The following is a 10,671-nucleotide window of genomic DNA, read 5'->3' on the forward strand; positions in this document are numbered from 1 at the left end:
GTGAAGAAATTTCTCTGGCAATGGTAAACAAACCATTCACAGGGGGTGAGAGGGTGGGACAACCATGCTTCAAAATCAGCCTTTTATACTAAGTTCCTGCTGACCTCACACAGACTCACCATCCTGACTTCTCATCTTCCCATAAATGGATGTGTGCCTTGCATGCAGAAAAGTTAAAGAGTCTTCATTAGCTGGAGAGCTGCCCGAAGTGAAGGGAGTGGGGGGGTGGGGGTGCATGCATGCACATGTATTTGTCATAGTGCAATTCATACCATTTTTTCTGTCTCCTCAGAGTCATATTTTCATCAAGCTCATTTACCAATGCTGTCCACAGGATACAGTAGAGAGGTTTCATCAGCTTTTCAAGATGTTTAGTAAAAGTCTTTCATTTTTTTTTAATCTGGATGTTTGCCAGATCTTACGACATGGAGTTACTGTGTGGGAAAGCAGCAGTTCTTGGTGGTTATTCAGAAGCTTTGGTGCTAAAGTGCTGATATAGCACACTAAGGAGCGGCTGAGTAAAGAAAAGAAAACCAGGTAAGGGATGAGACATGTACTAATCACTTTCTGGCAACATCTAAAGAGCTTTTGTCGTCCTAAGTGAACTTCCATCACATCCATATTTCCTTCATGTAGGTGGTCAGTTTTCAGCTTTTATATAGCCCTATCCTGTCTATCCAACCCTGTAATGGTTTTTCCTGACATATTTGTTGCTTTCCCAATGTCCAGCAGGCATCTCAAGGAGTTAAAAAAAGGTATAGCTGCTAATATAACCTTTTTTGCCCCTTGCTTTAATTATATTTAATTATCTCTTCCTTAAGTACCTTCACAGCATTAAAGATCATTGGTTTTGTGTTCCATGATTTTTATGACTTTGCCGCTGTTTGTTTATCTGTCCTTGCCTCTGCTCATGGCTTTCCTGTCCTCTTTTCTCTGGTACTGATGACAGGATACAGTTTTTCTCCTTCTCCCAGAGTTGCCACAATGCTTTCTACTGCATCACTCCAGCTATCAAATCATCTGGAAGAATCACTTCTGTCATGATGCCTACCAAAATGGTGAATAATATGAGCAAAGACAAAAGAACAGCGAGAACAATTTATGAACCCCCTTTTATTTCTGATATTAAGAAGACATGGATTCATCTTCAAAGCTATTCATCCTTTTGACCATGGTACTTCTAAGTTCTTCTTCTTCTTCACTAGACATCAATGACCTTGTTGTTTACCTAATTGTTCGGAGAACATTATAAAGCATTGCCAGAAATAAAGAGAAACAAAGGAATAGTGAAACTGAAATTGCCTTTGTGATTCCCACGCCTCTTAAATAATTGTATAAGGGAAGGAAACATAATAAAGTTTTCAATAAGGTTTATGTACTTTAAAGTGGGAAACAGTGCCCCTTGCCGTAGTTGGAACTTACGTAGCATAAAGTGAGCAAAATTAGAATTTTCTATATGCCCTTTGCGCTGGCCAAGCATTTAACAGGCAGCACACACAGGTGATAGATCTCTCCATTCCTCTGAATACAGTTCAATGATGTGGGATTAAAAGTTTACCTTGAAGAGTATGTGAGGGTTAGGATAGAACAAGAGGGTTAGGAGTGTCACGGAGGCTCACACAATCAAATTAAACAGATGTTAAACTCAACAAAATTTATTCTTCAATCAAAATCATTTAGAACTCCGACAACATTAGCAAACCACAGGTTTAATGATGTAAGGGGAAATTAATACTGCACAACCGACTTAAGAATTCTTAAGCTTTAGAAATGATGACCCAAAATGCGCATATCACTCACCTAAAAGATGAGGGCTCTCAACCTTGAGGAGTTTCCTTAGGCGGCGTCCCAGCCCAAGGGGAGAGTCACTGACTGCAGACCCACTGCTCCGAGGAGGACTGGCTCAATTTGCTCTCCAGCGGGCAGGGCTCCATTTATACCCTCATCGAATCTGATCTGTGGTCATATACAGTCAACGGTCAAGAAGTTTCTTTCGACCGAAGTGTTTCACTGGCTGAGGGTCTTGCCTTTCGACCGAGGTGTGTGTGTGACCCCAGTCACCACGTGGGCTGGGCGGCTCGGCCCCCAAACCACAGCTTGTAGGGGTTTTTTTGGTTGAAAAGTTTCGGTCTCTATCAGGGCAGGTGTACCTGCCACAGGGAGCTGAGAGGGAGGAAGCTGAAACACAGGATTCATTGCCGTTGCAACTTAGCAGATCAGCCTGTAAAAGGTTATTAAAGCCACTGTAGATTTGAAGCCTTGTGTGGCCTTTAGTTCCTCATATCTCATGCACCAGACCTCTACCCAGTCATGGCTCAGCAGGATAGTTAGTCTGCATGGACCTCGTGCTGTCACACTGAGATCACTAGAGGTATCCAAGTTAGCTACTGTTCACATACTTGAGGTATGTGCATACTCAAAATATGCAGTGTAGCACAGATGAGCACTGGTTTTGTAGCCTGTTCAAAAATGAAATTCTTACAGTGAGAATTTCATTTGCATACGGAGTATCACAGTTTTTTCCTTCCAGTACTGATATCTTGTGTTAATATTAGCTCCCAAAGGGATGGAGGAGTGTCTTGATATGGGCAAATTTAAAGTGTTTGGAAAAAACTTAAATGAAACTTTGATGGGAAATACTTTTACTCATCATAATCAGTGAAATACTTTCAGAATAACTTGTAAAATAGTTTTATAGATAGGCTTTAAACTTCTTCAGAATATTTTCTAAAGTGAAGATATATTTGAAATTAATTGAGTTAATGTCAAACTTCTAGTATGAGACATTAACAGTCCTTGTGTGCTGTAGGCCCAGTTTACATTGTTCTTAACGCTGGTCAGAGTTAGCAGCCTTGTAACAAATATCTGTGTGGATATCAGGGTCCTTTTTCAAGTGTTTTCCCTGGAACAGACCCTTCTATGTTGCTGTTATAAAATTCCATCTTTGTTTACCTGTTAGTTCTAAGCCTCATCAACATGATCTTCCTTTTTACTTCCTAGTCAATAATATTGGTGTTTTCCATTTTCAACAATTTAATTCCTCCTATTTTCAGAGATATCATCAACATCATTGACAATATGCTGAAGTAATTTTAGTGCAGAAAATTTCCACTTCTATTGTTATGTGCATTTGCCATTATTCAAAAGTAAATAATTTGTTTTATTTACTTTATAAATATAGTATCAGTATTTTATGTGTGATACTCAAATCATAAAAATATTTCTCACTGTTAATAAAATCAAGTACTGATGATGGAGAATCCAGAGCAGATATAATTCCCCAAATTCATTTAAAAATGGGAGAGGAAAGAATACTTCTTTAATCCCTTCACAATTTCTGGAAATCTTTCCTCTCTAACATTATCAGCATCTCATGGTTCACAGTGGCATAGGTGAGTACCAGACCCAGTATGCTTCGAAAAACATTTTGCATATATGTGTTTTGCATTTAATATAGGATTTGCAAGGTTAATTGTATCAGTCTTTTATGCACAAATTGACTATCTGGAGCAGCTGTCCTTTCTGTGTAAGGATTACAAATTACACTGATTACAGATACGTCAGTCCTACTTCCATTGCTGGAAGGTACAGCCTGGTCTACAGGAAGCAGCACTGGTTGCTATTATTTTAGATGTATAATATTTAGCAGAATAATGTAAGGGTTAACACACAAGTTCACGTTGTTTTAATAGAAAAAATGCATTAGATTCCTGTTGGATTCCTGTTGTATTAGATTTCCATGGGAAAAGATACACAACAAGGGTACATTGTTACAAGAAACTCAAAGTGTTTTAAGATGGAGGTTGATAAGTTTGTGGACGGGGATCACAAAACAAGATAAGAATGACTCTGAAGTTAGAATTAAAGCTTGAAATAGCTGTTCTTTTGTATTCCATTTAGTAGTAGGGCTGGTACCCAAATGCATGTTAGAGAGGAGATTCCCTGTGTTTGCCATGTTTTAGCCTCCCATTACAGGACTTCTGTTGCTTAGCTATGGGAGTCAGGTAGGGGGTGGTGGGCTTAGCGCTTGGCGAGATGCATTGCTGTTGCTTCTGGTGTTAGAAGCTCTTGGAACATCTTAGGATCTTTTGGTCAATTTACTTCCAATTCTTACTACTGTAAGGATGTTGGGAAATGATCACTCCTGCTTTCTGCTTATGGTACACCAGAGGTACAGCTTTTGTTGTTTTTCTCTGTGTCTCAGGCCTACAGGCAATCAGGAATGGTGTGCACTCTGAAGTATGGGATTGTTCATGGAGTAGTTGTATGGCTCTTGTAAGACTAAATATCTGTTGCAGTGGTTCTTGGATTGCCTGGGACATCATTCAATGACCTAAGTAGTCTTTTTCAGTCCTCTGTTGCTATGTTCTAGACTGTGCTAAGATCTGAATCCAGAGAATGAGAAGCAGTGCTTGTAAACTTGGAAGGCTGGCCATTTGTAATTCTGAACTGCTTAGGACTGTTCTTTCTTGGCCAAATAAAAGATTTCTTGAGAAATCCCAGCTAAGCATTTTGTGGATGTTGAATGTGTAACAAGAGCTGGTTTTTGCTCTGAGTAGGAGGTACATTTTTGTTTTCTCCTATTTGCGTGTAGCTGTAGGAAGTGGCACAGCTCTTTCCCTGGGAGGCAGGCATTCCCTTTCTTTCTTGTACTTCACAGCTCAACAGCATGACTTGGTCTTTAAAAAAGACAAGTACTAGCATGCTGGTTGCATCACTTTAGAATTAACTAAAAAATCCATTGTGGTATAAATCTTTATTAAGATACTGAAGGCTTTATGAGATACACAAGGCTGCAGAGGAAACCCTTTCAGAATATCTCATATGTATTAATGAAAGTATAGCAGAGTCCTCACATCAGTGTGTTCTGGTGCATAGAATTTTTTTACTTTAGATAGCATTTCTGTTCTGAGAAAAAAAATATATGAACATGACAGATTTTTACTTAGCAAATCCATTTCTTTGTCTGTAAGGATTTTATCTGCACATACAAGTGACAAAAGTAATTTTGCTTTGTTTTTTTATTCCTGCTAGACATGGTAATTATGTATTGGGTAATAAGCTGAATTCTTTTCCTTTCTATACACAGTCAACAGAATTTACTGCATTGCTAGCAATTATATTTATGTAACTTAATGACAACACTGAAAAAGGGGCAAAGGTTTGGTTTGCTTCTGACAGGCTTCCCATGAGATTACTGGTATTCATGGCTTTGATCTCTCCTCAAGGTTCAACATTAAAATAAAAAAAATCGTATAAACAAGACTTTAAAGTTGCTGTCAACAGGTTAATTGATTATTAATTTTTCCAGATTACTTTGCTCCCACAAAGAAAAAAACAGCCAAAATAGTAATCTTTTATCTCTGGGAACACTGTTCTTCTGCTAATAACTTTTTTTTTGAGAAATATCAAGAGAAAACAGATTGTCTAAGGAAACTTCGTATACCATAGTATATAGGAACCTTGGTATTCATGGTCTGTAGTCCGGCTGGTGTCCAGGAGAGTCTCTTCAGCATTTTGACTGGGGAAAGCTGAGGTTCAGTCTGCCAGAGAGGTGTTATGTTCTTTTCTTGACCTTGCCTGAGGCAGGAGGCTTCTTAGAGTGTTAAACAACCAGAACAGTTAAAACCTAGAGCAGATTTCACCTAACCTATCAATCATAAGCATCTAGCATCCAGTCTAGCATCTAGTCTAGTCTTCCTAGTTTCCTTTTATAGTCTATGGACAAATTTAAATACCCCAGAAGGTGATTTATGTCATTGTAAGATAGGTCAGATAAATCATCCTTTGGAGAGGCACATGTACCTTCTGTTGACTCTAAAAGAGCCCAAGTAAACTAACTTAGCTTTGGACAGCCAAATCCTAGATGCCTAAAGCTTAGGTAGGATGAATACTGAGTTGGACTCCTAAGTAGGGGAATTTTATTCAGATGCTTGAATTTACTCATGGAGTTCTTAAATGTAAATTTGAACCCACCTTAAGGAGATTTCCAGAAAACTGCCTATAGCAGCAATGCATCAGTCTCAGAACATCCTTTTTAATTACATGGTAGTCTCAGATGTGCTGCACATTATTTAGTACACTTTTTAGAACAGTTTTTCCAAAGCAGAGGCTGTATTTGGCACTCACTTGAAGGAAAGTGTTCAAATGATATAGAATCAGATTGGTTCTCTGTCTGTATTTTGCAAAGATCAGATAGAATCCATTAAAATGTTATTGATTCAAACTTTGTGCTGAAGTACCCTCTATAAAAGCTCTGTCATTAGCCCTCTGAAAGGGCTGATTAGACTCTGACATGAGTTATGAGCATATAGAAGCTACCAAATGGTATTGGTGTACATAGTGAAAGGCATAGGACATTAGCGGGGGGATAGGACTAGATGATCTCCAGAGCTCACTTCCAGCCTCAGCTATTCTGTGATTCTGTGATAACTGCACTTCTGGCACGCACGTACATACATCCCCTCCCCTCCTCCCCCTGTGCCATAGCTTCTCAATTGTTCTGTCCGCCCTATTATTGCGCTTTCTCTGTTTAAAAAAAACCCCAAACTGAAACTGGCTTTTTAAATGTTTTAAAGAAACATTTTACTTTTATGTCAGAGACAAATTTGGCAAATGCCTGTGGTATATTTGAAAGAAAAGTAAGGAACAATCAGCATCAAAATGGAATCCTTTACAGATTGACTAACAGCCTGCCAGTAATGGACTACTATGCGCTTTTCCCACCAGGTGGGAACAGAAACATCATTATCAATGAATGTATGTCAAAGTGAATGAAAACAAACCCAAAGTACAGAATTGAGTAGCGAAGTTATCTACCCACACAGGGTTAAAAAATTTGATCTACTGGTGTATTATATGTATTTGACACTTTGCAATGATCGAAATCAGACATGCCGCTGGCAGAGCACAGCATACAATTTTCCTTTTAATTTATATGTTGTTTTATGTGGGTATCAGAGTGATCATCTTTTTTGGAAGGGACAATAAAGACAATTGCATGAAAAATAAGCTACCATATGTTATGTTAGGAGATATTTTTGCTATTTTCTTTTTGTTTCTAAATACACAGTTTGTTTTCATAAGCTCCAGCGTATGAAAGCTTATGAAATGGTCCTTATTATCATTTAATGTATTTTAATAATTTAGAATCAAATAATAAAACTCTCAGCGTGTGCAATCAAAATTAAATTTAAAGAGAAGAGCAGTATCAATATTTTGAAAATTTCTGCAATATTTTCAAGTTCATTTTTCCAAGTAAGATAATGTTTTCACTGTTGCAGTTGAGTTATAAGTGAAAATAATGAATTCCACATCATTCAAGATGTAGGATTTGAAGATAGGAAATGGTTTAGTATTCTAATACCAGACTCCTGAAGCAAGTGCTCACAGATTGATTCATCTATATGCAACAGTTCTCATTCAAACAATCTCTATGAATTTTTTTGTCTGGTTTTAACCCTGCAGCAATGCTTATGACTTCCTAAAGAATCGGATAAAGTTGATGAATAAGACTATGGAAATTTTATTTGCTGAAATCAAAATATGAAAGAATTATTTTAATTGAATGAATTTCCTTTTGATTTTTTTCTGCTTTGCCATATTGTGTTTTTAGATGAGTCAAATTGATGACTGAAGAGTAAGTATCATCTCTTAACATTACATGCATATGATGACACACTGCCAAAATTCAAACTCTTTGACTACATTACACGTGCTTATATTTTCAAATACTGTTAATGGAGCTTCAGGGTTGTCACAGAGATAATCAATCATCAGATGACAGATGATTTGCCTTTCAACTGTGCAAATGAATACAATGGATGTCTATCATAAATGTTTTCATATTTCTGAGGTTGCCACAATAAAATATCCTTTTCAACAGAATGCTTACTTATTTTGTCAGAGGAACAAATATAGCATTGACAAAACTTGAAACATTTGCCCTAACAAGCTATATAATTTTAAATCACAAACATTAGGTCTGTACAACTGACTGTATTATATTGTTTTCACAATATGCTGATTGCCTGCTGTCTGACAATCTACCATCAGCAATTCTGCATAAACTACTGTGAGTCTGTGCAGGAAACTTTTTCATTCATTTTGGAAAGTACAAACTGTTTTCTTTTCTTAGGGCATGTATTTTTGCTTCTCAATGTGAAATTATCATTGTCATCTATGATCTTGCAATTCAGGTTGGGAACGTAACCAGGTAAAATTGCAGAAAGAATATGTAGACTCAGCCAAACTCATAATCATTATGTTTGCTCTGCATCCACTGTATTTTGTACCAACAGACTCCAAGTATTGGCTTTTTACAGCTAGCGGTTAGCTTGGGATACATGTAAAAATACCTTTCAATATCAAAATGTTAATTAATAGGGTAATTCTAGCTGCAGATCAGTCTGAGCTATTTTGCAGATGCATTTTAATCTTACCTTGTATGTCTGTATAAAGTTTGTAAAGCAATATAGGGTCCTTCAGTGTTGAGGCTGCTTGGGTATTCACCGAATCTTTGTAAAAAAAGCATTCCCAGTGCCCATACAAGGCAAGAACTGCTAATTTACATAGGCATTAATGAGCCTTTCCAGCACTTTTCTCCCTTGCATGCCATTTCTCTGCCTGGGTTACAACTGCAAAGACAAAGTCCCAATGGCATAACTGGCAAAGAATCAAACACAGACCCATGCCCATGATCTCTAGTTTAAGACACAGATCATCTTATTTTAATCCATTTATTGAGGTCTCATACTTTTACAAATGAAGTCTTTCTTAATTTTTCCATTTCTCGGTGATTTTCTGCTCAGTGAGATAGTATCCAAATCCATAAGCTTTTCAGAAACAGTTGCAAACAGTTCTGCTTTATTTGATCTGCAAATACAAACCATTAGGCATAGAGTTGCTCGGGGGTTTTCTACATTTTGTTTTACTTCGTCTTTTCTGCCTTTTACTTTGGAGATCAAAACAAGTATTACCTAAACAAGTGATGAATCGAAAGAAGATCACATGCTGTCTGTATGTATTTAGAGGGCAGCTGCATGTGAAACACACATGGCAGTTCTTTATTCTGATTTATTTATTTTGATTTACATTATTTCAAGTTTTTTATCAGAGGAGAGGTGTTGAACAGGAACCAGCTTTTGTTTTTACATTATAAGGTCAAGATTAGGCTCCCCATCCAGTAATTGGAACAAAAATAGGCAGAGGTTTGAGCAGTTTCCTTTCATGCTTAAACAGGACAAAAAAACCCTTCCAAATTTCTAAAATGCCCAGGTGCTTTGCAATGGGAGGCGTAACCTTATACTTTTAACAAACAATTCAGGTCAACTCTCCCATCAGCAGCAGCGTATTACTGCCAGGTATCTGCTTGGTGTTCTGCAAGGAGCAATAGGCCAGTTCCCAGCACAGAGGTGTCCTCAGCGCCCAAACTACCATTTTTGTCATACATGTAAGCAATCTGGGCAGCAGCGAGTGACGGATGAACAGAAGAGTGACATAACTTTCTCATCCTACCAGTGGTCTTTTCAAGTTAGGACTGAGATACATTAGCAGTGGGGGAAAACTGCTGCTGCTGCTGCTCCCTTCAGTCACACAATTGCAGCTATAATTGCAATGAGTGCAGAAGGCCCCCACAGACTATTAAATTTCCCTTAAGTCTTAGTTTGGGCATAGTGGGACTGAAAAGAATGTGAGTTAACTATATGCCTCAGAGCACAGTACAGTGCCAGTCTAAGGAACGGCGCTTTGCAATTGTCCTCTGAAAACAATGTGCTCCTCCTGACCACAACCCATGGTAAAGTGCATTACCATCCTGGATGGGATTTTTCAGCTGAGAAGCAGAATGGAACACTAGAAATTCTCATCATATTTCGTTTTTTTTCCTGTCCTGTCTTCATCCAAGTTACATCCAGAAATTTCACTAACATAGACAAAAAAGCGTTACTATCCTGCTCTCTGAAAAGAACTCGGCATTGCTGTTGTGAACTAGACCAAAGTAATTTGGGGAACTAGTCAAAGCTAGAACTAATTTTTAATTGAAAGAAGAAAACAATTACTGCTTCCGTGGTGACAGGATTATTCCTCCCTCATAATGCTGAAATGGATTTCAAGGAAAATGCGCCTTCAGGTAGATTATGTTTGACTTTGCTGACAGCAGAGCCACAAGAAAAAAGAAGTACAAATATCCTGAGCAGCCTGTGGGGTAATTATAAACACACACAGAGTAGGCTTCTCATTGCTATCAGTCTTCCTCTTGCCAACTGACACATCTGGTCACCATGAAGGTCCTCTGATGTGATTTCTGTATGAAGTGTTGAGGTGTTTTCTGAATATTGACAATGGTCTCTTTGTATGCTGAGCAGAGCAGGGTATACTCTCAGTCAGTCAGCTGATAGGGGTAACCAAGAGAAATTCTTTTAAAGTTTTTTCTCGGTTGAAAGTCGGAGGAAAGGTTACTGTTAGAATTTTATAAATAAATGATTTTTTTTGTGTTCAATACAAAAGAGGAAAGAAAAGGAAAATTAATCATAAAATCAGTGAGACATTTGAAGTTAAGTAGATATATTCTAACCCCCACAAAATTTCCTGAAGTATGGTTTAATTCATGAAAAGATAGATAATTCTTCCAGCAGTATCATGTGCTTTTCCTCTTTCCAGAAACAGAAGCTT

Source organism: Gymnogyps californianus, chromosome 2, assembly GCF_018139145.2.
Source record: "Gymnogyps californianus isolate 813 chromosome 2, ASM1813914v2, whole genome shotgun sequence".
Classification (NCBI taxonomy): domain Eukaryota; kingdom Metazoa; phylum Chordata; class Aves; order Accipitriformes; family Cathartidae; genus Gymnogyps; species Gymnogyps californianus.